Source organism: Podarcis pityusensis (genome assembly GCF_964106645.2).
Source record: "Podarcis pityusensis genome assembly, chromosome: 11".
In the NCBI taxonomy this organism is placed as follows: domain Eukaryota; kingdom Metazoa; phylum Chordata; class Lepidosauria; order Squamata; family Lacertidae; genus Podarcis; species Podarcis pityusensis.
In genome coordinates this window covers 34,255,435-34,281,415 of record NC_138036.1, presented here as the reverse complement: position 1 = coordinate 34,281,415, position 25,981 = coordinate 34,255,435, and positions in this window count along the sequence as shown.

Sequence of the window (25,981 nt, the reverse complement as noted above, 5' to 3'; positions counted from 1 at the left end):
CTAGGAGATCGCAGCTGAAGAGATAGGAAAAGATTCCATTGTCTGCAGAGGTCACTTCCTGGTTCACATGGAGAAGCCATTTTCAATGGACCCCATGCTATGGAAGCATGCAGTTGTATTGAGGCAGCACTGGGTGTTGAAATTTTGTGCCCTTGAACAAGTTTGTGCCTGAGGCAACTGCCCCTGTGCCCCTCCCCACGCTATGCCACTAGAACTTCCTCCTGTTACACATCAGACAGATGCTGTCCCGATTGCTTTTAGTGCCTATCCTAGGCCTTCCTTTTAAAAACAAGCCTTGTGAAGGTCTTTATCCTAGTCTGTAGCTGTACTGGATATGAAATTGCATTTTTATGTATGAAATGGTTTTTAATTGTTTTTGCTTATGAAATTGTTTTTTAATTGTGTTTTCCCCCCAAATTGTTTTTATAAATGTAATTGTTTTTAATTGCTGGTGCTTTTATTATGAAATCGCTTCAAGGTAGTTTATGGAAAGCGATTCATAAGTGGAATCGAATAATATAAATGCATAGCCAAAGTGCCAGCCCTGAAAAGACGTGCTCTCTATTATCTACCTCAGAAGATCTTCTTAGGGTCTGAGTCAGGTGTAAGCCTAGTGTGATGGTGGGACAATAACCGAAGGAAGTTAACTGCCTTATCCTAAGCACTGTTAGACTTGAGCTGGGATGACAGTTGGAAGCTCTGTCCATCTCCTGTTTTGCTTTCTTTAGCATTTTCCATTTTCCTCCCCATGTCAAACAAGAGATTGAGACACATCTCAGGAGTGTGGTAACTTTGGCTTGGGGGCATTTCAAGGGATTGAAACAGCTTTGGATCCTTCAGATCCCATCTGGCCTCAAGTCCTCTCAAAGTACGATCCCAACATATCACTTTTTTGACCCCAGCAACATCAGAGCTTCAATGTCAATTGAGCTAGGGCACCAGAGGTTTCCACTGCAAGATCCCCCCCCCCCATCTTCCCATAGCTCTATTGCTTATTTCTCTTTCTCTTTTGCCTTTTCTTCATGATTTTTTGTATGGTGTGTGGTCCCCAAGTCAGGGTTAACGAGTGGTTAACATGCAAATGAAAGTGATGGTTAATTGATGAAGGACCCTGTGTGTGAGGCAGAGAAGGGAGGATGGAAGAAGAAAGGAAATCTCCCAGGTGAGAGCTTTCTAAGATTTACCTGTGAGGGAGGACTTTTTATTCTTTCTCTCCAGGCTCTTTGCTTTTGTTTAGATTAGTGTGTTCTTTTATTGCAATGTATTATGAAAAGTCTTAATAAAATCTTTTTTAAAAGATTATATATACACATAAAATATTGGGGGGGGGGGCAAGGTAAGCCCTGCCCCCACATACTTAATCACAAGATGCAGCACATGCACACCAGTTGAATGGCAATGTCCATCAACATGGGGGGGGGGGACCAACCAACCCCTCAAACATTTTATGGGCGGGGGGCAAAGTGCCCCTGGCCCCTAGGAGTTGGCTCCTATGTACTTTGTTCTCCCTGGGATGTCACCCCAGAAGCTCTGAGATTGCTCCCTTGGGGTTGTAAAGGCTATTCTTAATACACAACACTGGGCCTGGTAATGGGCTGGAAGGCAGTGCAGATGGCTGAGCTCTGACATAATATGGCTGCACCCTTCAGCCCCTGTTAACAGTTCCAATACTGGAGAAAGTTTGCTTTTGATTTCCGTCAAGGAACAGAACCCCCTGGTGCCTTTATGTCACGTTTCTAAATATAGGAAAGCAACTGGAAAGAATAAGGCTAATTTCTGCTTAGCAGCAGATATTTTAAAATGTAAATGGTAGAAGAATAGTAAAAATTCCAAACAGCAGCCAACTTCCATCAGTCTCCTTATACTCCCAGAGGTAGTCACAACTACAGGAACTGTGTCCTGGCTCAGATATTGAAAAGTCTCATTGGAGTTATTTATTGCACACACACACACACACACACACACACACACGAACACACACACACACAATTTCTGGACACTTAACACACCTCTAAGAGAAATGCGCTTTGAGCTTCTGGTAACTTTGAATTAATGGGGTTGCGAATAAAATGCATTTTTTTAAAAAAGCGTACGAATTTTTCAGCACTTTGGAATAATGAGGTCCTGAAATACTTCCAGATGGCGGGCGGCTTGGCCAGAATCAAAATGAATTCTTGGCTTGCGAAGGGCATTCACTGCTAGGAACTGACATTACATCTGGTTGGCCACTGTGAAAACAGGATGCTGGACAAGATAAGGCTTTGGTCTCATCCAGTCCGTCTCTTCCTATGTGAATCCCAGGAAACAGCAATGGGTGGGAGGTGGGGGAGAGATTACAGGATACAGTTTTGGCTCTTTCCCCCAGACAATGTTTTGATTTTGGTTTCAGTTTAATTATAAGTATTTGTTCTACAACAGAGACTAAACATGAGGAGACTCTCCTTTCATCCCTTTTTTGGTTATGAAAATGTTTAGAGTTGTATTTCATTCTGCTGCGATGACATGCTAGGGAAGGTTGCCGTGGTCTTTATGTCCTGATCCAGAGAAGGAGATCAGCAAGCGGTGCAAGCTTTCATATGCAGATCTTCTTTTCTGGATTAGGAATTGTGTCATAAAGTGCCCAGACGTGAATATCATCCATGTGCATTGCTTTAAATGGGATCCATATGCAGACTCCACCAACATTCTAGTGTAACTAGTCACATTTGCTGTTGCATTTGGTAGTTGTAGTTCTTGGCTGTAGCCAGGAGTGGCTTTGCCCCAGTTGAGAATCAGGTGAAGCAACCCATCACTATGCCCGTTCTGTGAGAATGCAGATGTGGCTACGATGACACATGCCTTAGTTATACCACATCTGTAATGTGTGCTACATGAGTACTTGGATCACTAGTTCAGGATGCCATGGCCAGTGGCTGCATAGATGGAGCATGTTATTTATCTGTTGAAACATCTGCACCAGCATCTTCTGGACTTAGATCAGGGGTATCTGAAGGACCACCTTCTATACTATCCTGCCCACCTCTTGAGATGATCTTTGAAGATCCTCCTGGGAGTCCCAGAAGCCTCAGGAAGCCATGGAATTGCACCCACATGACTTTTTCAAAAATCCAAATGTGCAAATGAGTCCCAAAAGTTTGGTGACTCCATCTGAGATCAGCTGCCATCAAAGCCTGAGATGATATATTACCACAGAAAGAGGATCTGCACCAAGATTCAGATTCCCAACAAAGAGACCAAGAAAAGGGCAAAAAGTGATCTCCGGAGGTTAGCACCTCGTGGGACATCTTACAGCAAAATTCAGGGGAAATTGTTCTCTGAAAAGCTACAGCCAGGGGTCAGTGCAGCAAGGTGGATTCAAGGTGTTTACGAAGCAAAACACAACAGATCTGGGGCCAGAAGGACAAGATGTACCCTGTGTTATCTGTTGCCTGCTATTTGTCTCCAAGCAGGACTTTTTATGAGCCAGAGCACCCAGCTGGGAAACATTCATCCAGAATGTGTGTCAACCTCAGCATTAAAATTTCAGAGCAAGGCACAGACTCAGATAGATAAAAGCTAAGGCACCTGAGACTTGGTCCTCACATCTTTTGCCATATGGAGCAATCAAAAAGCATCACTATGGGGCAAAGACAAGCTGTGCTGTAAGCACTGCCATTTGATTTAATGGTCTAACATATTAAAGGCTACAAAAAACTCAGGCATCTGATCACCTGCATGCTTCGAAATTTGGTGCTCACCTATAGAGCGCTCAAAGATTTGGCTTTGTATAGTGTAATCGACTTTAAAATGTCAATTTTTAAAGAAGATCTTGCACCCGAGACTCTGAAATATTCCTCAAGCCTTGGCCACATTGCAAATTAAAGACTATTAGGCATTCTTTTTGAAAATCCCAACAGTACCGTACATTTTATTCAAATGCAACACTAGAAAATATAAAAGGACAGGCCTAATTATGGCTAGGCTCTATACAGAGCTCAAGATCTTGTTTGCACAAGATCCTGTTTGCACGAGTACAATCTGAACAAACCCATGCAAAGAAAAAGGAGAAACATATGCTGCTGCTAGATTCAGGTTTTAGAAGACCTGTGGGCAAGATGCTTATTTTCTTCTCCAAGGCACTGCTGACCACTTGCTTTCCCTCCCCACTGGGACCAATCCACACAGCTGCCCATGAGGACAGAAGGATTGTGTAGAAGGATGCTCCATCTCATCCCTCTTAGAGAGGGAAGGTGAACAGGCAGCAACATCAAGGAAGAGGAGGCTCCAGAAAATGGTATTGGTGTCAGGGACATGGACTTCAATAAGTACTTAGTGATGCTGGGGGTGGGTTGGGGGAGCCACAAACCTAGCTGTGGTGTTGCTGTTTTACCAAATTAAAAACAATAAGTAAATTGGCAATCATTCCACACTAGTTTTCTTGTTATCTGAATTATGTTTCTATCAAATCAGAATCTTCATGATAAGGTGTGCAAGGTGGCTCACACCAAATTAAACACACTCTCTCTCACATACACAATAAAATCACAACAATACAATGAGGGATGACTGCATTTGTCTATTTCTGGTTCACATCAGTTTAGTATGTACTCATTCATAAATCCATTGCATCCCCATTTCATTAAGTGCTAAACTTTATTTTTTTAAAAAATCACACAAATTTGTGTTAATATATGTCTTTTTGAGTGTTACCTCACCCTAAAACACATTTCTAAATGTATTTTCTCTTGAAGTCCACATTTATAAACACATTGTATACCAAAAGTAAACAAACCCACATGTTTACAAGACTTTTGGTACATTTTTGAGTGGAGTACTACATTGCACAATTCAGAAAAGTGAGAAATCTGCAAAATACTTGTGTTCTGATTCACACATTAGTCTGAGAGGTTCAGATCGGATCAGTCCCTATCATAATTTGTGAAGAATGAATTCCTCAAGCAGTACTGAATGAAGTACTGTATAATAATAGCTCAAAAACTGGAGCAATAGTAACACAATCCATGAGTAGGAGAAAAGAAAACTAAATAATTAAGACAGTCCAAATGTCTGGCAAAGCAGGAACAACTTCACAATTCACTTGAATACTCAAAGAGATGGAGCCATCTGGGCTTTCCAAGGGAAGAAATTCCACAACCTTAAGATTATCTCCTAGCCAGCTAAGCCAGCACACCCAGCTCCACTATATTTGTAAGCAATATTGTACCACTTTAAACAGCCATGGCTTTCCCTAATGAATGCCCAGACTGTGATTTGTTAAGGATATTGAGAGTTGTTGGGTGACCCCCTATTCCCCTCACAGAGTAGTTTAACAATCAATCCCTGTTCCCAGAGAATGCTGGGAATTGTAGATCTGTGAAAGGAATAGGGCTCTCCTAATAGCTGTCTCAGCACCCTTAACAGACTACATCTCCCAGGATTCTTTGAGGAAAGCCATGACTGTTGAAAGTGGTATGATGCTGCTTCAAAAAATATAGTGCAGATGCGGTCACTGTGGGGGAAAACTCCCGCAGGGAAGATAGTCCTTCAAATATCCTGGTCCCAAGCCATTTAGAGCCCTACAAGTAAATAATAAATTGCTCTTAGGATTATGCCTAGGAACAAACTGGAAGACAATGCAGTTCAAATAACATCAGTGTAATATGGTCCGCATGACTCCAGCCAGACCTGGTTGCTGCCTTTTGCCTCAATGGAAAGTTCTGAACACTTTTCAAGGGCAGCCCATGGAAGAGTGCATTGTTGTCGTGATCTAATGTGATCATAAGTGTAAAAGCTATCTTTACAGACAGCCTCGTGGTCAGAGAGTTGAGCCTGAAAGTAAATGCAGTCCACTTACCATCTGGAATTTCCGATTCGGCTTCGAAAAACTTTGAAAAGCAGGTATCACCATAGATACCAATATTCCCAAACTTGATTATCCTGGATTATGGGTGATTTGAGTACAATGTGATCTGGTAGGAAATGACAAGATCTCAATATGTTTGTTATATTTTAAATTATTGATTAAAAATGCTTACTGACTCGAGTCTGTTCTGACATGCTTCATTAGATAAAAACTTTGTGCTAGAAAATGTCATTGCTGATCTGCCTTCAGTTCTTTCATGTCACCCTAATTCCACTCCAGATGATTTTGTCAGCTTCATTTCACTCTGAAGTTCTGAACCAAAGGTGCTCTTGCAAAACAGTTTAGGTAACATATAGTCTCACAACTGTTCTGCCCGGGTCAGGTTATTGTAGGAAATGGGAGTTCTTCTGCACTCTGTCGCTGGAGCTTTCTGACTCCTGACTCCAGGAGTCAGAAACTATAATGAATCTCCTTATTCCTTCAGTGTGCTCCATTGTTGATTTTAGAATCTCAGGGGTCACATCCACACCGTGCAGTTAAAAAGAGACATTGCACATACTTTTGTAAACCAAAAATTCTTTTTTTAAAAAAAGTTAAATAAATAAATAGCTATTGTAGTACTTTAACGGTCATGGAGAATCCTGGAAATCTCCTAATATACATATTTTTGTATGCAATTTTACTTAATACATCCATTTTTTGCAAAGCAATTTCCCCATATATAGAATGCCATTTTGTATGTTGTGTTCAACAACAAATGCATTGTTTTTGCACATGCTCCTCAAATATGCTTTTTTTGTACACAGAACTTGACTTGAGAATGGCATTGCAAATTTTGAAGAAGGACATTTTTTGAAAGATTTTTTGGGTTTATTGATTCATTCATTTATAGCATTTATATCCCATCTCCCTCCCCTCCCCCCCCCCCGCAAAGAGCTCAAGGTGGCGTACATGGGTTTGCATATTGTCTTGGAAAATACGAATTGAATAGGTTTGCCTTTAAATGTGGACTGAATAGAATTTCTCCTCCATCCCCGAATATCAGGCAGGAGAAAGGAGGAGGGACAGAGAGAGGGTGGGAATTGGGTGACAGGGACACCACCAGGAAAGCGATCCTTCCATTGTCCAGTCATGGCAGGAGGCATGCAAACTTTTTGACAAATACTACATTACACCTTGCATCTGCATTACAGCAACAGAAATTCAACTATTAAAAATGTCACACTAAGACAGTTAAAATTAGCAATGGGTTTGTATAGCCGGCTAAATCAGGACACAGACAGTCTATTCAGGGATTGCCTGCTACTGTTTGGGTTCCTCCCCCTGTTGCAGCAATGCAATGCAGCACTCTTGTCCTCTGAGTACTACTCTGTTAACAATGAATGAATGAATGAATGAATGAATGAATAGGTATGCAGTGGTACCTCCGGTTACGTACTTAATTCATTCCGGAGGTCCATTCTTAACCTAAAACTGTTCTTAACCTGAAGCACCACTTTAGCTAATGGGGCCTCCAGCTGCTGCCGCACCACCGCCACACGATTTCTGTTCTCATCCTGAAGCAAAGTTCTTAACCCCAGGTACTATTTCTGGGTTAGCAGAGTAACCTGAAGGGTATGTAACCTGAAGCGTATGTAACCCGAGGTACCACTGTATTAAGATATCATTATTGAAAGGTTAAGTTGGCTTTGCTCAATATGTTTGCTGTTACATCAATGCTCTGAGTAGGGGAAAGATATTAAAGTCATGCAATCATTTTCCTGTTTCATTCTCTGCTGCCACCAGTCAATCTTGTTTGTATTGTGGTGAGCCTCCCCCCCCCCCCCCGTTCCACAGCTCCTGGGTTGCCCCTGCATGTGGCGTTGTTTTGTTTCTCTCTTATGCCCCAGATGCAATATCCTGAGCTCAGAAATATGGCATGATTCCCCATAGTTCTGTTTGCCTGTAACTGACAAACCCACACGAGGGAAAAGTCCACTGACCCTTTGCTCACCCTCTTGCTTCAGAGCTCCAGTCTCCTCCAGGAAAAAATGTCAGATTAAAACTCCACATTGCTTGGGCATTTTTGCTGAGGAGTGAGGAGGATTCTGCTCACCTTATCATACAAGAAGCAGCAAAGCCTAAACAGATGTAGGCACAAAGTGGCCACAGAACTGCACAGATTAAGTATAGGAGAATGTGCTTCCTTCAGCCAGGAATTTGGGTCCATCCATTATAGAAGACTCAATACCTAAAAACTCTTTGGGTTCAGCCTTCCAGGAAAGCTGAGATTCCAGGAGTGTAATAATAAACCACAAGATATGGAAAAGGTTCCAAGGGCAGAAGTAAAGTATTTGTTTTCATTTGGTTCTCTGGCTGCCTTGGATGCAAGGAATATTTCATTAGTTTTACTGATTATAATGCTAGCATTTCTGTTTTGTTTTCTAATGTTCCTTTCACAATACTATACTACTTGTGTTGGGGAACTGTGGCTTTTTTGACCAATATATTAGCATTTTATGCTAAATTTCATTCACACCAGTGGCCGTGCTGTGACACAACAATGAACATCATTGGATAACATTGCTATTGCCCACCTTTTTGCATATGTTTGCCACTGTTCCCCATGATTCAGCCGTAAAAAATGCAAGAAAGATCTGTATGCTGGTATACAGTCCCAAATTTTGTCACTTTACGGCCCTTACTTTCCAGGTTAGTGGGGTTGTGAACTGGTTTTTTTTGTTTGTTTTGTTTTTAATGAAATCATATAACATGGAATGGAATAAACTTGCGTGAATGCAGCCTAGGCAAACTGAAGCATCACTTTAAAACTTACAGACAATGGGTCAAACTTGTTGTTGGCATTCGTCTGTCTCAAAAGACAATGGTGTGTGCCTCCGGGAGTGAAGTTAAATGGCTGCGTTAGCAGCACCGAAGTGACCTCTCTGGGGTGCAAGCCCAGACAACAAGACTCCCCTCTTGGCCTCGCTGATGTGGTCCAAAGGAAAGCACAGCAATATGTTTGGCATCAGTTTGGCTGCAGGAGTTGCCAGAAAGATGTGTACAAGGTACCATCTAACTGTCTTAGGGACTCCACTCTGGATTTGTGTAGGGTTTGCTCCTTTGCCCTTTCTGCTCCTGAAGATATCCTGTAAGCCAACAGAGGTTTAAAGGTAAAGGTAAAGGTACCCCTGACCGTTAGGTCCAGTCACAGATGACTCTGGGGTTGCAGCGCTCATCTCACTTTACTGTCATGACCACTGGTCATGTGGCCAGCATAGCTAAGCTGCTTCTGGCAAACCAGAGCAGCACACAGAAACGCCATTTACCTTCCCGCCAAAGTGGTACCTATTTATCTACTTACACTTTGACGTGCTTTCAAACTGCTAGGTTGGCAGGAACAGAGACCAAGCAATGGGAGCTCACCCTGTCATGGGGAACAACCAACCTTCTGATAGGCAAGCCCTAGCTTCTGCGGTTTAGACCACAGCGCCACCCGCATCCAACAGAGGTTAGTTTGACTCCCACCCCCCCACACCTGAGGGGGCAGATGGGGCTCATCAACCTGGGAAGGTTGATGAGCCCCATCTGCCCCTCAAGTGTGGGGGATGTGGGGGGTGGGAGTCAAACTATTCACACATTATTCACAGAATTAGCAGTTGTTGGTTCTTTAAAAGTAAATGGCAGCCATGGGGACAGGAGATGTAGATCAGAACTGTAGCCAATGGCAGAGGAGCTTCAACAGTTTGACCCTGACAACTGACATTATTCCACTCACCCACCTACCCTAGGGATGTTGTTTAGCAGATGGGTGGAGGGTCAGAATGAGGACCACAGCAAGAGAAATGTGTTAAACCTGGGGTCTCCGTAGTAGTGCCTGTGGGTGCACATGCAGTTGTAGAGGCCTTCCTTGGGTCTCCTCCCATGCTGAAAGTATGCTGGAAAGAAGCCAATAGAATTGGTTTGTTGTGGGTGTGTGTTGTTTTGCCTGTTGCTCTTTTTTCTTTCCCATCCCTCACAGATATCAGAAACTTTGGTTTAGGATTTCCCCCATTTCAAAAATAGTTTGGTATATGCCATAGTGCAGGGGTATGGAGCCACAGACCGTCGGTTGGGGATCAACTGCAGCTCTCCAAGCCCCTGGGACTCTCTCCTGGCCACAGACTTCCTCACCCACACTCTCTGTCCTCCAGGCTTCACATTGTCCTGGAGTGTGTTTGCCTGGCTGGAATGTGTCCTTGTACTCTGATAATGAGGCTTGCCTAAGAACATAAACAGAGCTGTATGCAAGCCAAAGGCATGTCTAGTCCAGTATTGTGTGCTCACAGCGGCCAGCTAGATGCCACAGGAAGCCTGCAAGATGGGACTGAGTGCAACAGCATTTTTCCCACTTGTGATTTTCAGCAACTGGCATTCAGAGATATTGCTCCATCTGTGCCTGCCTGAGTAGGGGAAAGAGAGGGGTGGGTGAATGCGTGTAGACATACCACACAAAGTTAAGATTATATTCATTGTTGCACTCACTTTAATTTCCAATCTCACCGGAAAGTGTGCATAAATGTATATATTAGCAAACAAAGCATACAAAAATGAATTGTGTTAGGGGAAATTGCTTGCCAAAATTGCACAGAAATGGTACCTGTTATGCACCAAAATAGCGCAAATGCACAGTAAAATGCTATGAGGACTTTTTAGTAAGCAAAAATCGAATGAAGACTGGGAAAATGAGAAACGGAGGGAAACCCAAATTGACAGGTTTGCTTATTCCTGGTGCACATGTATGAACACACACATGCATGCAGTGGGATGAACCAGGATTTGAAAGAGAGATTTGAAACTGGTTTAAAATTGGGGTTATGAGGAAACTCTGATTGGTCTTGGTCATTTCAGTAGTGCTCACCTGTAATAAAAGGGCACTGCTTTCATATATTTTAAAAATAGCCACTTTTTTGTTTTCTTTTTAATTTAAGGGGTGGGGAGCCGATTTCAGCTTCCCAAGGTGGGAGATGAGATAGCATTGGCTTGATCCCTAATAGTTTATTGCCAAATACATGCAAAGATTCCATTGCCTTCCTTCTGTAAAAAAAGACCTCCTTTCAACTCAGACAGAGTCCTCATTTGATCTCAGCTGGGGGTCTGCTGTTAACTGCTGTTGGGAAGCGGTTTCAAATCAGCAGGTCAGCCAGACCTTTTGAAGATAGAGCCATTTATTCAGTAACTAGAACAGCAACCACAAGCAGACAGAAAAGCATAAATTTTATGTCTGGAGTTGGTCATTAAATAGGGGTTTACTGTCTATGGTCTTGAACTGACTCACTAACGCCATTGCTATAGGGAAAGGTTGGACGTGTAGTCAGTGCAGCTATAACTCAGTTGTTGTGAAAGAACTAACATTGCAGACTTGATTTAACATTGCAAGAGCTTGGTTTCAATAATATTCCAGCAGAATCAGATACCTGCAATTGCAAATACAGTCTGCCTAGCCAAAGATTGTTTTAGGTTTGTGAAGAAAGGACTTCTACATACATCCTTGATGTGTTATACATAGGGCTGCCTTTGAAGACGGTTTGGAAACTTCAGCTGGTGCAGAATTCAGCAGCCAGGCTGCTCACCGGAGCAAGATGGTTTGAGCATACACCAATCCTGGTCAAACTGCACTGGCTACCAATTCGTTTCTGGGCCCAAATCAAAGTGCTGGTTTTGACCTAAAGGTAAAGGTAAAGGGACCCCTAACCATTAAGTCCAGTCGTGGCTGACTCTGGGGCTGTGGTGCTCATCTCACTTTATTGGCCGAGGGAGCTGGCGTACAGCTTCCGGGTCATGTGGCCAGCATGACTAAGCCGCTTCTGGCGAACCAGAGCAGTGCACGGAAACGCCGTTTACCTTACCACCAGAGTGGGAAGTATGTCAGGATGACATATGCATAGAATGTCTTGTGCAAACCTCCATTTCTCCCTATTGTAATATACATGTAAGAGCTAAAATGAACAGTCTGCCCCCCTCAAATACATTAATCGAGCTGGAAATAAATCTCTTTCGTAAAAAAAGAAAAAAAGAAGAAAAAGAAAAAGAAAACTTAAAAGCAACCCTGCACTCTTGGATTTGCATCAAAAATTTGGCTGTGGCTTAATTCACATTTGTCGCATTAAACCAAGTTGGCAACTGCAACATTGTTTGATTTGCTTTGACAATTTGGCTAAAATCAAAGCTGACACTATTTCCACTCCAGTATCGTGTTGCTGGCCATCAACCAAGCCCGAGTTTCACTGATTTCAAAAGCCGAATAAAGGAAATATTAATAGCAAATTCAGAATTTGTGAATAAGGAAGAGCAAATCATACCTGCATGGTTGACAAATATTAAAGGATCTCCTGAGCATTATAGATTACAGATCCCGAGAGATTTCTCACATGTGATCCTATAACACCACAAGTAGTGTGGCTTTTATCTTATTTTCCCCCTTGGTGTGCATATTAACCAGTGCACTCGGATGCTGGCCTGCAGAATACAGCATAAAGACATTGGCCTATAATTTCACTCTCTCATGGGTGGGCCAGAGAAAAGTCAAGTTCTATCTCCTGTGTGATGTATCACATAGAGTGTCATGGGAGATTCACAGAAGCCAGGACACATATATCCAGCTAGCCACAAAGCTCACAGAATGAGTCTGGGCCAGTCAGAAAGTATCCCTATCTTACCTTGCTGGGTTACTGTTAGGTCAAAGCAGGTGAGTATACTTACCTGAGTTCCTTGGAGTTCAGATGGTTAATTAACTAGCTAGCAAGCCATTGCGCAGCATCATGTGGACCTTTTCGATCCCTGGTATCCTTTGACCTTTAGGTTTAGGAAAGTAAGGACAATTCTAAGATCCAGAAAAATGACGTGACACACTCCTCAGACATTGACTGCTCCACTAGGACCACATCCACACCATATTTTAAAGCGCTATGATACCATTTTGAACAGTTATAGCTCCCTCTAAAGAATTCTGGGAGCTGTAGGCTGTTAAAAGGTGCTGAGAGTTGTTAGGACACCCCTTAGTCCTATCACAGAGCTGCAAATCTCAACAGTACTTAACAGGGAACTCTAGGAATTGCAGAGTCAGTCTCCTCTCAGCACCCTTTACAGGCAGCAGCTTCCAGAATTCCTTAGGCGAAGTCATGACAGTTTAAAGGGGTACTGTAGTGCTTTAAATGTATGGTGTGAATGTGGCCCAGCTCAATATCCGTCTGGGAATAGAAAGCCATTTTTTCATGGATAAAGCAAATCTTCTCCCTGATGTGTGCTATAGAGACACCCCCACCTTAAACTATGGAAGCATTCAGGTATGTAGATCAGACCCTCCAGGTGTCCCTATTTTCCAGGGACAGTCCTGGATTTACAGAAGCCATCCTGGTTTCTGATTTGATCCTGAAATTGTCCTACTTTTCCTTAGGACATCCCTATTTTCATCAGAGAATATCGAAGGGCATGGTAGTATGTCCCTATTTTCACTGGAAAAATGTTGGAGGGCATGGAGTTATCTGACCCCTGAGCCACCTGAAGGCAGCCCTGAATAGAGAGGTTTTTTAAATGTTTTGTTAAATACCTTCTCAGCAGTGGCACCCGCCCTGTGGAACGCCCTCCCATCAGATGTCAAAGAAATAAACAACTACCTGTCTTTTAGAAAACATCTGAAGGCAGCCCTGTTTAGGGAAGTTTTTAATTTTTCATGTTTTATTGTGTTTTTAATATTCTGTTGGGAGCCACCGAGAGTGGCTGGGGAGGCCTGGCCAGATGGGCGGGGTATAAGTAATAAATTATTATTAAAATTTTACTATGGAATAGGATGTCCCTATTTTAATCAGAGAAATGTTAGAGGGTGTGGTAGATTCCTCCCCCGCCCCCCCAAAAATAATCCCAAGAGAATTGTATTGTGTAAAGGTTTGCATTAGTTTTAGGAGTGGGGTGTGGAGATGTCATGGCATGCAAGGCAGTCTCTCTGGCTTGCCAGGAATAGGAACCCACTTTGTCTGCAGCTGCACATGTCGTTGCTTGCAGCGCTGCAGTTTAAGCTCTTCCCTGGGATTGAGTTGCCTGAGTCGTCATCGTCATCCTTTAAAAATTGCATTACAATTCTTGAGGGGGCTGTTATTACAGCATCACGTTGCTAACATTGCTTGAATGTGCAGTTTAATGCGAAACCACTAATTAAAAAAAATTAAAAGAGATATCCTTTTTAACAGCACATATTTAATTTGCCATGAAAAATGACCACTGCCACAATGATGATAATAGTACTAATAATCATAAACCCACCCACCCCTATTATTGTATTGAGGAGAAAGTGTGCTTTTTGCATCCTTTGCCATGGACCAAGCTCAACAGAGTCTATAAACTGAATACATCTCACTAAAGGGAACTTTTGCATGATAGAATTAGTGTTGATCCAAAAGAACATTATAAACAGGAAATTTTTTTTCAGTCGGAACTCTCCGGAACTAAGTTCCAGCACCTCTCAGGTGGGTGCCATTGCCAGAACAAGTGAAGAGTTCATGGTGAATTCTGGCACCTCTTTTCCTAGAAGGTTATAAATGATGTTAAATGAGCAGAAAACACCAAATCCTCAGGGGGTGGGGCAGTGGAAGGAATCGTAATCAAACTATATGTTTTTACAGTAATTTGGGGGGCGGGGGGGAACAGACATGAGAGGAAATGCAGGTTCTCCACAGGCTTTGTTAATTTTGGATTGAATTCCATGGTTACCACAATCTCTTTTGCGCTCCTTAGACCTTTTAGCATAAATTACCCTTAGAAGGGACGCGAGTGGCGCTGTGGGTTAAACCACAGAGCCTAGGACTTGCCGATCAGAAGGTCGGCGGTTCGAATCCCCGCGACGGGGTGAGCTCCCGTTGCTCGGTCCCTGCTCCTGCCAACCTAGCAGTTCAAAAGCATGTCAAAGTGCAAGTAGATAAATAGGTACTGCTCCAGCGGGAAGGTAAACGGTGTTTCCGTGCGCTGCTCTGGTTCGCCAGAAGCGGCTTAGTCATGCTGGCCACATGACCCGGAAGCTGTATGCCGGCTCCCTCGGCCAATAAAGCTAGATAAGCGCCGCAACCCCAGAGTCGGTCACGACTGGACCTAATGGTCAGGGGTCCCTTTACCTTTACCCTTAGAAACTCAAAGAACTATATCCTTTTAATACTTATTTTCATGGTTGCTTTAGCTGAGTTTCCTGCATTGCAGGGGGTTGGACTAGATGATATTAGGATCCCTTCCAGCTTTTCAATTCTATGATTCTGTGATTCTATTCCATGTGCACACCCTTTGCACGAGCTTCAGGGTGCCCTGAAGCTTGCAGCGCCAATCTCCAGCAATCCTGCCCCACCTCCTTTGGGGTTTCCAGAGAGTCAATAAAGTCAACCTATTGTAATGCCTTGCAGCTCATGTCCTAGAGAACCCACTCCTGTTGCGGTAAATGCAACACTATCCACCAATTCATTAGTAACAGGGTCATTCCTGGAAGTGCCAGCTGTTCCAGTAACTTGTTGCCGCTGATGTTTTTAACCATATTTTCCCTTTATGCAGTCATGATGGAACATTTTTTTTTCTAAGGACTAATAATTACAGGCACAGCCCAGATCACTTTATACGTATGTCTGCTACTTGATCTGACCATTTCAGCTATCACAAAAAGGCTGCAAAGGCTTTTAGGTTTTGGTGCCGTGCCTAATATCTCAAATGTGTGACTTTAAAGACCTTGTGCAAACAATTGCATTTCTGCGGTCCTGACATTTACGGAGCTAACCCGCGCTTTAACCTATTTTGCAAGAAGAGAAAAGGAAGGCAGCGGGGACAAGAGGTGGTGAAAGTATAAAAGAAAGGACATATTAAGATGGGATTAATTATTCATTCTCTTGTTCGGTGAGCACCCCCCCTCTCCGCCCCCAATGCACCATCTTTACTGGGATTACTGTCATTATTTTTAGAAAGGGTAGGAATAGGACATTAGAGCAGTCGCAGAGACGGTATACATCAGTCTATGAAATATGCTCACCCTTTATTTCAGGACATATCGGATTAGTGTCATTTGGGAAGGCAGAGAACTAAATAACTAGATCCACGTTCCCAAACTAGCAGGTACACAACTCAGACAAAGCATGCACTGCAGTATCCAGCATTCCAGTGGCAAGTGAGCTGTGGATTATGCCTCTGTCAAGCTTCACTCGGCAAGAAGATATATTGTAAAGAATCCCCCATGGTATAATTAACTACCATTACAGTATGCGCATAATATGCACACATACCACTCATTCTGTACCCGGCTCTTTTCCTTGAGCCCCCTGCTATTCATTTTCCCGCTCCACATGCTTAACTTTCTTGAAAACTTTGAGCTGTACGGAGGAGACGGGGGGGGGGGGGAGAGTTTCTACGTCATTTTCACTTCCCCCAAAAATACGCAAAGCAAAACACAGCTGTACTTCGAAATTTGCCTTCCCCAAATCTTGCACCCTTCTCCTACCCCGAAAGCATGTACAGAAATCAGGGGAAAGTGTGTAGAGGAAATTACACAACCATGTATATAAATCATGTATAGAGTAATGAAAATAATAATAATGATAATAATAATAATAATAATAATAATAATAATAATAATAATAATTTGTACCCCACCCATCTGGCTGGGTTTCTCCACATTGTGGAAGATGGTTCACCATAATGTGTGCATTAGGACTGAAATGCTGACAATCTTTTGTGAAGGTTTTTTCTTAAAAAAACAACCCAGAAAACTGACACAGAAACATGGAAAACAATTTAAGGCTGGTAAAAATGAGAACTGAGAACAGCCTAATTGTGTGGGCTGATTCACAGAAACTAAGGGATTGAAATTGGACATATGAGTCCTAGAATTGGCGTGAAGGAAAAAGGCATCTCCTGCTGCCAGATCAGGGATCCAGTCACTGATCCTGTATCCATGCTGTTTCTCTTCTCCCATGTGGCATAGCTATGCTAAGCATGTAAGGAGTGGATATGAGGCTGTGTGGGTGTTAGGGAAGAAAGGCTACTTGAGTGGCAGTCTTCTGTTTTCCCAGCAGATAGGAATAGCCGAACCACTGAAGTATTCTTCAGAACATATTCTTCTGAATATGTTGCTAGGAACTGCAGGGAGGAGAGAAGGCTCTTGTGCTCAGGTCCTGCTTGCGGGTTGCCTGCAGTAAAGTTACCAGATTTTTTTTCAAAGAATCCAGGGACACTTTTTTCCTTTTGTTTTTGAAAAGAGAAAAAAAAGTTTTTTGTTTTTTAAAAAATTAAGAAGTAATATCTTCTCTTTTGTGGTCTCCTCTGTTGCACTGCCTTCCTCTGGGCCCCACCCTGCTCTCTTGGAGCGCTAGCCACCGTGGAGTAGGCTCGGGTTGGGCCTGGGCTCAGCCATGTGTCCTTGCCCTCCTGGTGCTCTCCAGTGTGGTGTAGTGGTTAAGAGCAGTAGTCTCGTAATCTGGGGAACCGGGTTCGCTTCCCCACTCCTCCACATGCAGCTGCTGGGTGACCTTGGGTCAGTCATACTTCTTTGAAGTCTTTCAGCCCCACTCACCTCACAGAGTGTTTGTTGTGGGGGAGGAAGGGAAAGGAGACTGTTAGCCGCTTTGAGACTCCTTCGGGTAGTGATAAAGTGGGATATCAAATCCAAACTCTTCTTCTACCTCTCGTCCTCAGTGGCATGGCAAGGTCAGGGCTCCCCTCTTTTTTCTCCTTCCTCTTTCTCTCTCTTCCTTTCCCTCTCCTCCTTCTCCCTGCATCGGCCCCAGAGCACTGCTGGGCAGTCAGCTGGGTGGCCGGGTGCTCTCGCTCCCTGCTCGATTTGGGTCACAGCGGGGGAAGGGGGCAGTGGTCCCCCCCAGATGACACAGTGGGTGTCCCCAGTTCCCCCTCAGCAGTGGCGGTGGCAGCAGCAGCCTCAGCAGCCCAGAGCAAGCCTGGTAGTGCAGTTGACTCTGGCTGGCTTCAGGAGCTGCTCGCTGCTGTGACATCTGCCATTTTGCCACACCAGATGTCCCCATATGATGTGTCTTGTGCCGTTGAACCAATCACGCAACATTCATTCCCTACTAATAAATCTACAACACTTGAAATATAAATCCGGGGATGTTAAATGAAATCCGGGGACATTACGGAGACGGATTTTGTCCGGGGACAGATTTGTAAATCTGGGGACTGTCCCCGGGAAACAGATGTCTGGTAACCATAGCCTACGGATATCTCTTTGGCCACTGTGAGAACAGGATACTGGACTAGATGGGTCATTGGCCTGATCCAGCAGTCACTTCTTAAGTCCTTACATATGTTTCAGGAGGAGTCCTGAAGTTTAATGGAACAGAGATTCTTGTTGGATTTCTCAAGCATAATTTCGGGTTGATTATGTTGAAGTAAGACAATCCAGGGCTGCTCCAGACCATTTAGATTTCAGGTGAAAAAGCAAAGCTTTCAGGAAACTGAAATATTTCCTAAGCGGGAAAGGCCTGAAATGTGGAAATGTTTATTGTTTTCCAGAACAGTTTCCCCTATCCACTTGCTGCTTGGGCTCCGTTTTTTCCTGGTTTGCACTCCCCCCCCAGAATGATCCTAGCCCATAAGGAATCACATGATGATATTATGAAGCCAAATATACAATATGATTTTCTACACAGGTATATGGGTGATACCAGTCAGTGAAGGGTAATCGAGATAATGTGAGTGAGGGAACTACTTCCTGAATATGTGAACATTTCATCCTGTTTTGCATCAGTCATTGAAATATTGTCAGAAGAGGGAGGATGCCTTTCAATGTTGGGTAAATTGTTTGCAGCACTCTCCCCTCTTTTGTCTCAAGGCTGACATACCAGGCTTGTTAAGGTGAAAACAGAACTTTAATTGAGTTGGGTCTCACAGTAGACTTAATGCGAGACTTAAATTAGCCTTATCTCACTTTGTATTGAAAATTTAAAACCTACATTGACAACAATGTACATTTTTCCCCGCCCCCATTCTGTTCCAAATTAATGACTTGTACATGTAGTTCAAATAAAGATAAAGGTAAAGGGACCCCTGACTGTTAGGTCCAGTCGTGGACAACTCTGGGGTTGCGGTGCTCATCTTGCTTTACTGGCCAAGGGAGCCGGCGTACAGCTTCCAGGTCATGTGGCCAGCATGACTAAGCCGCTTCTGGTGAACCAGAGCAGTGCACGGAAATGCCGTTTACCTTCCCGTCAGAGCGGTACCTATTTATCTACTCGCACTTTGACATGCTTTCAAACTGCTAGGTTGGCAGGAGCAGGGACCGAGCAACAGGAGTTCACCCTGTTGCAGGGATTCGAACCGCCAACCTTCTGATTGGCAAGCTCTAGGCTCTGTGGTTTAGACCACAGCGCCACTCAAATGGGCTTCTTAGCCTTTACAAAAGACTCAAAGGAGGATGTCAATAGCATTTTTTCTCCTAGGACAAATGAAACATTGTGGAGTTCTGGTGGGAGCAACTTTTGAAACATCCTCTCTCAAGCTCATTACAGTCAGTCCAGATCAGGACCCCACCAGCACATGTGCAATTTAGTATGCAAAAATCAGGTAAGCATGGGGCAATCATCTGTTTGGTAAAAAAAAGGTAAAGGACCCCTGGACGGTTAAGTCCAGTCAAAGGCAACTGTGGAGTTGCAGTGCTCATCTCACTTTCAGTCCAAAGGAGATGGTGTTTGTCCAGACAGCTTTCCTGGTCATGTGGCCAGAATGACTAAACCGCTTATGGTGCAACAGAATACTGTGATGGAGGCCAGAGCATGCACAGAAATGCCGTTTACCTTCCTGCCGAAGCGGTATCTATTTATCTTCTTCCACTGGAGTGCTTTTGAACTGCTAAGTTGGCAGAAGCTGGGACAGAGCAATAGGAGCTCACCCTGTCACATGGATTCATACCGCTGACCTTCTGATCAGCAAGCCCAAGAGACTCAGTGGTTTAGACCACAGCGCCACCCGCGTCCCTTTTTACCTTTTTAACCATCTATTTAATGTCACACTGAGTGTGGTGTCTGACTTTGAAACATGGCTGCCACTGGCTGAGAGCACGATGTGGGGAAGCTGTGTGTGCAAGCCTGGAAGCAGTTTGTTGTGTTAAAGACTCAGGCTGCACCTGACAACAACTGTGTATTGGGACAGGCTGAGACACAATACTGTGTGTAATACACACACACACACACACACACACACACACACACACAGAGTGAAGGGTAAAGTATTTCATGTTTCTGTGGAAACCATTCCTTGTAATGAGGATAATCACAGCTGGGACTGCTTATCTTGTGTCACCTTAGAGCTGTGACAGTAATTAAACTTCCGATGATAATGGCTTCTGACAACATTAGACATCAGTTTACTTGTCGCTGGCATATTAGAATTGTCCAGACATTTCCATCAGCGAAGGAGTGCATCTGTCCAGGAAATGCTTATTACTGTGCTACAAGTGTGAAGCAGCACTGTGGAGTGCTCCTCCTCTTCACTGCTCCAGACTGGCAGCAAAACATTCCTTGAGGACACTCTGTTCCATTTCCAGGTTTTTGCTACTCCCCCTTGCCCACAACATCCTTAAAAACTCTTTCTACTTCTGCGAGTTTGGGTGTTCCCAAACCAGTGGCAGGTGGTGACATTTTTGGCAGGGAAACAGTTAGAGGCGGAGGCACTAGCTTGCAAGGGCGATTGGGAGGGGCCAGCATTGCGATGACCCAATGTTGCATGTGTGAGCATCACACCTCGCTCTCTAAGCTGGGCAGAAGTTTCCTGGGCTTTGGGAAGGAGGCGCCAGGTCTCTGGCAGGGTGCTGGAGTTTTGTTGTCTCCTTCCCAAAGCTAGGCAAGCTTGGGGAAGGTGACAGGAGGACACTTGGACCCATCAGAACATCGTGCCTCCCTCCCAAAACTAGGCAGAAGCTTCCCAGGCTTTGGGAAGGAGGTGCCAGACTTTAAGACTTTAATACTCTAATTTACCTGGAACATTTGGGGGACTATCCTAGTCTCCCAAGTCCACTGACTGCATACCACTATCTCAAACATCTCCTGATACCTCCCCACCTCATGTGTGATTCCATTTTGGCTATATAAGCAAAGGCACATTTTGGCATTGCAAAATTCAGACAAGTGCAATTTTTCAAGGATGGCTGTGCTTAAGGTTCTCATATTGTTTCAGAAAGTGTGAATTAGGTAGATTCATCTTGAAATGCAAACTGAATTCAATTTCTCCTCCTCCACCACCCCACTCATGCCACAATAATTTTTTATATTGCCAGGTTGTCAGTTCATGTGAGTGAAAAGCTCTGGGAATTGCTTCTGGGGAAGATGCATCTTAATGCTTTTTTATTGTAATCATGACCTACCATGAGAGTTTTATGAAAGGTGTTGTAGATATATTTTTAATAAATACAAAAGACTCATGAAAGCCTCGTGTTTGCAGTCCCATCTTGTGTACACAGTGGACTTAGGAACTCAGGATCAGAGAGTGTCTCTCCAGTGCCTCACTGGCAATTGTTTCCATAATGAAGCTCACATTTCTTCCTCAGGTTTTTCTGACAATTCATCAACTTGGTGATGCTCTTCAAAATGCAGTTCCCTAAATTGCCACACCCATTTGAGAGGTTTGTTACAATAAGCTGTCTGATTCTGTGATGTTCTGAAACAAGGTGCATCCATAATGTGATAATGGTGTCTGATTAAGAAATGTCTATTATAGCATTGAAGCTACAGTGCTTAGAGGGAGCATCTAACAAACCTATTGAGTTTCTACAGATCTTCCTCATTGCCATATGACTGAATGTGGTTTCCTTCACTGTGTGCAGAGTGAACAGACATAGGCTCTAGAGGCTTTCTCTGAATGAAGTGCCTTTCAGAATATCTAGCTGATTCCAGCAGATGATGCATCCTGAATCAGTGGGGTGTCTGACTCAACTTTCATCAGTGTTTAGTTGATGTTCAGTTCCTCAAACTGATGCTTGAGTTGCACAATGGCCTTGTCCAATACAGGAAATAAAATGGTAAATAATCAACGCTGGATGTGGAGACTTTATGCCCTCACTGAAGCAAGCACACATTGCATGAGATTCTGAATGTATTTTTGGGGTGCTGATGTCCCAGAGGCTTATTTTTTCTGAAATTTACCTAAATGTTTTTCAAATGAAACAGGCCCTCTAAAAAGAAACTCCTGCTATTTTAGGTTCAGTATACAAGTAAAATGCTTCCTCTTCTGAAAGGGAGCTTTGTGGTCTGCTACTTCAAAGAGTGCTTCTCCTTTAACTGTCCCACATGCAGGATCTTTCCAAAGCCAGTTACTTCTCTCCTTCCTGACCATCTGATTGGAAGAGCTGCCATACATCTGGAAGATGTTCCCAAAGAAAGCTCAACAACTTTGACCAAAAAAGTTGTTGTAAAAGCCAGATTTTCACATTTAGGAATATGGCAACCCTGCTTTTGGAAGATCAGCTGTCTACAGGAGTCCTAAAGGAGAAACCCCTTTTTAAGTGGGGAGGAAGGAAGATGCAATCAGACTTTCCCCTCTACTTCACCTGTGTACCCCTGCAGCCCCCGCCCCACCCCGGTGCCAAAATTGGCTCTAGGGAGGTTGGGGAAACCTTTGGGGAGAGAAGGGGATCACTCTGGCTGGTAAACTGATGGAATGATTGCCTCAGCATGACATTGAATTCCTCCCCATGTGATCAGGACACTTGGTTTTGTGGACATGTGAACTTCATGAAGCTGCCTACAAGCAGCTGCTCACACATAGGGGTTCCTTTGAAGTTGTGCAACATGTGATCATTGAGGACAGGGCCAGCGCAGGGATGTTATTTCAAAACCCTGCTCCTCCTGTTTTACCATGTAGTTGCCCTACATGTGGAAAATATGCAGATTGGTCTCTTGAGGGTGACAGAATATTGGGCTTTATGAATGGGGATGGGGATTTGCAAGAAGTCACCTTTAAGCTTCAAAGTGGCACCATACATTTTCCAAACCAAACAACAGCTCTAATAGTGCAATAATTAAGCAAGCAAAGGCAATTCATTATTTCGGGGTTATTTAAAGGATTTATATTGTGATATTGCTATGCAAGTCATCAATTCAAGACGGTAAGTGTGATGCTGCAAGGTAAGAGCTAGACGACATTGCTGAACTGCTGTACCGAAAGCTTCCAAAACCTGTTGTTCCTCATTTGTGAACGGAAATTTATTCCTGTTAAGCAATCACATGCCTGCCTGCCCATGCGGAAAGGCAAGAAACCTGGCAGCGTGTCTAGCAGTCGCTCGCTGCCTTTGCAGGAGGGAAGAGGGTGGCCTTTTCAAAACCAAGAGGAAATTTTCTCAAGAGACCAACTTGCCTTTGATTCTCACTTTGATTCTCAAGCAGTCAGGCATTTGCATGGTTGTGGTTGTTGTTTAGGCTTTGAGGAAGCCACAGTTAAGCTGACAAATCTGTAAGTTTGTATATAGTTTGCAAACTGCATTCTGGAGAATCCTAGGGCAGAACTTTGCAGGGGTTTCTCAGTCAAGGCCAGTTCTCTGTAGTTTAGCTTGCCAAGCTCCTCACCTTCTTTTCTGCAGCGTGCAACTGCAGGGGTACAGGGACACAGGTGGTGCTGTGGTCTAAACCACTGAGCCTCTTGGGCTTACTGATCAGAAGGTTGGCAGTTCGAATCCCCGCAATGGGGTGAGCTCCTGTTGCTCTTTCCCAGCTCCTAGCAATTAGAAAGCAGACCAGTGCAATTAGATAAATAGGTACCACTGTGGCAGGAAGGTATAGGCATTTCCATGCACTCTGGCTTCTGTCACGGTGTTCCGTTGCACCAGAAGCGGTTTAGTCATGCTGGCCACATAACCTGGAAAACTGTCTGTGGACAAACGCTGGCTCCTTCGGCCTGAAAGCAAGATGAGCACTGCAATCCCAGTCATGGCCAGTGGGTGGGGCAGAAATGTGAAGCCACCATCCTAATACTGGGACCCCTGTAGCTTAACTGGAAGGGGTGGGCTACTGGTGAGGTCAGAAGTGTGTGGACACCCCAGTGGGAGCATCAGATTGGCTCCACTGGTGTATCCATGCAGCCCCAAGCTCAGTATCATCCTACCCTGCCCCACCTCTGTCCATGTAAGCTGATGTGAAGCCATTGTTGTGAGGATGGCTAGACCTCGCTCTCACCATGCTGACACTGCTGCTCTGGACACAATGGTATACGCTTAGGGTACATTCGTTGAACATTACATGTGAATCACTGTGCCAGTGTACAGATTAAGAAGTTATTTACACAGGTACACAAATGGTACACTCATTGAATGTAACATGGGAACACCCCTCATGGGATTGTTCATTACGTGGGTGAATGCTTGAAAAGGGGATATGGAGAACGAAGATTGGTTAACATTTTGAAACAGACAGCTAGGCTCTTGCATCACCTACTTTCCATCCTTTGGGAATATCCATCCCTCGCTCTTAGGCTTTGCATGCATATGGTCCCAGATTCAGTTCCTGGAATATCAATGGTCAGACTCCATATAAGCATATTCCTATGTTCCAATGTACTGTACAGCACGACAGGATGGCCAATGAAGAGATGAGAGAAATGTGCAAAAATATTTATTTAATCCAATTTATTTATTTTTAAAAAGAGGTTTTCTGGCTTTTTGCCATAATTTTGCTCATGAAATGTTTGATGCCTAACACAAATTAGATATTGGAATATATATATATATATATACTCAGAGCACAGAAATAGAAATGGGGGGGAGGGGAATAAGTGTCTCCTTTTTTTAAAAAAAAAAAGAATGGCAATTTCTTGTGTCTCAGAAAGCCCATGCTTTGATAACTGCTTTGATATGCCTTTTAGCTAATCCTACGACTTTGATGGTGGATTAAGGTGATAAAGACCAATGGTGGTGTATTAAAATGATAAGTATTTTAATGTTTTAGAGAGGCTTGGCCAACACTTCAAGATAAGAAAGAGTTGAGCCAAGGGCTTAGATATTGCACTAAGGGAATTCAACCTCCAAAATGTGAACTGTATGTCGTCCAAACCATCTCATCCTACTTTACAACCCACAATGTGTTATAGGAAATATACTAGATGCATTTTTGGCACTGGCTGACTAATCTGGATGAAGGAACTCTGGGTGCCCAAATACATACAATGTATTTATCCTGAAGTTTTCAAACTTTCTGTTTCCAGGGCCCACTTGAGAGGGCTTAAAATTGTGGATGCCTAGCAGTAACAAAATGGCAGTGCAAGGGCCGAACCAGTAAAAAACAAACGCTGGCAAATGGAGACAGAGTTTGGCATCATCAGCTGGCAACATACATAGTAACATGTTCTAATCTTTCTTTGGATACTGTTCAATACCTTGCCACCGTGGTTTCCTTGTGGCAGGGAGTTCTGTAGCTCAGCATTCCTGCTTTGTAGGATTCATTTCTCTGTTTCGCAATTTTAGGCATATATTAGGGAAAATAACATTCCAAAAATGCATATTAGGGAAACAGCTTGCAAAACCATATGTGTATATCAGGCAAAATTGCATACAGAAATGTGTTTATTAGGAGACATTCACACTAAAATGCTGATGAATTTTCATGAGCATTAAAAATAAAATAAAATAAAATAAAATCAAAAATTGCTGCAGAAATGTAGAGAACTAAATTTAAGACTGGAGAAATGAGAAATTGAGAGAACCAAAACTAACAGATCCACCCACCCCTAAATACTGGCGACGTAGCACCAGACTTGCTTAGAGGGCACACAGCAGGCTAGGTGGCAAAGACTGTGCTGTAAAACCTCATCACCATGCCCCACACTCCTAAGATCTGCTGCCTGCGGCAACCGCCTCCATTTGCCTAATGGTAGGGTTGGCCCTGCAGGGATCGAACCTGGGACTTTCTGCACACAAAGCATGTGCTCTAACACAAATATTTAGCCCTTGCCTTGTATTACATGTCGACTTCCAAATGCTAATTCTTGCTACAGTTTGTATTGTGACTTAATCTCTGCAGTAACACCCTGTGTAAGGATGCTTAATTCTGAGCCTGGATAGGTAGGAGAAACTCAGCACATAGTATAAAGGAAGCATATAAGTGAGTCTGCAAAGTTCAGAATACTCTTCTTGCATAATGTACTTTGTCATAAATTCAGTACTGG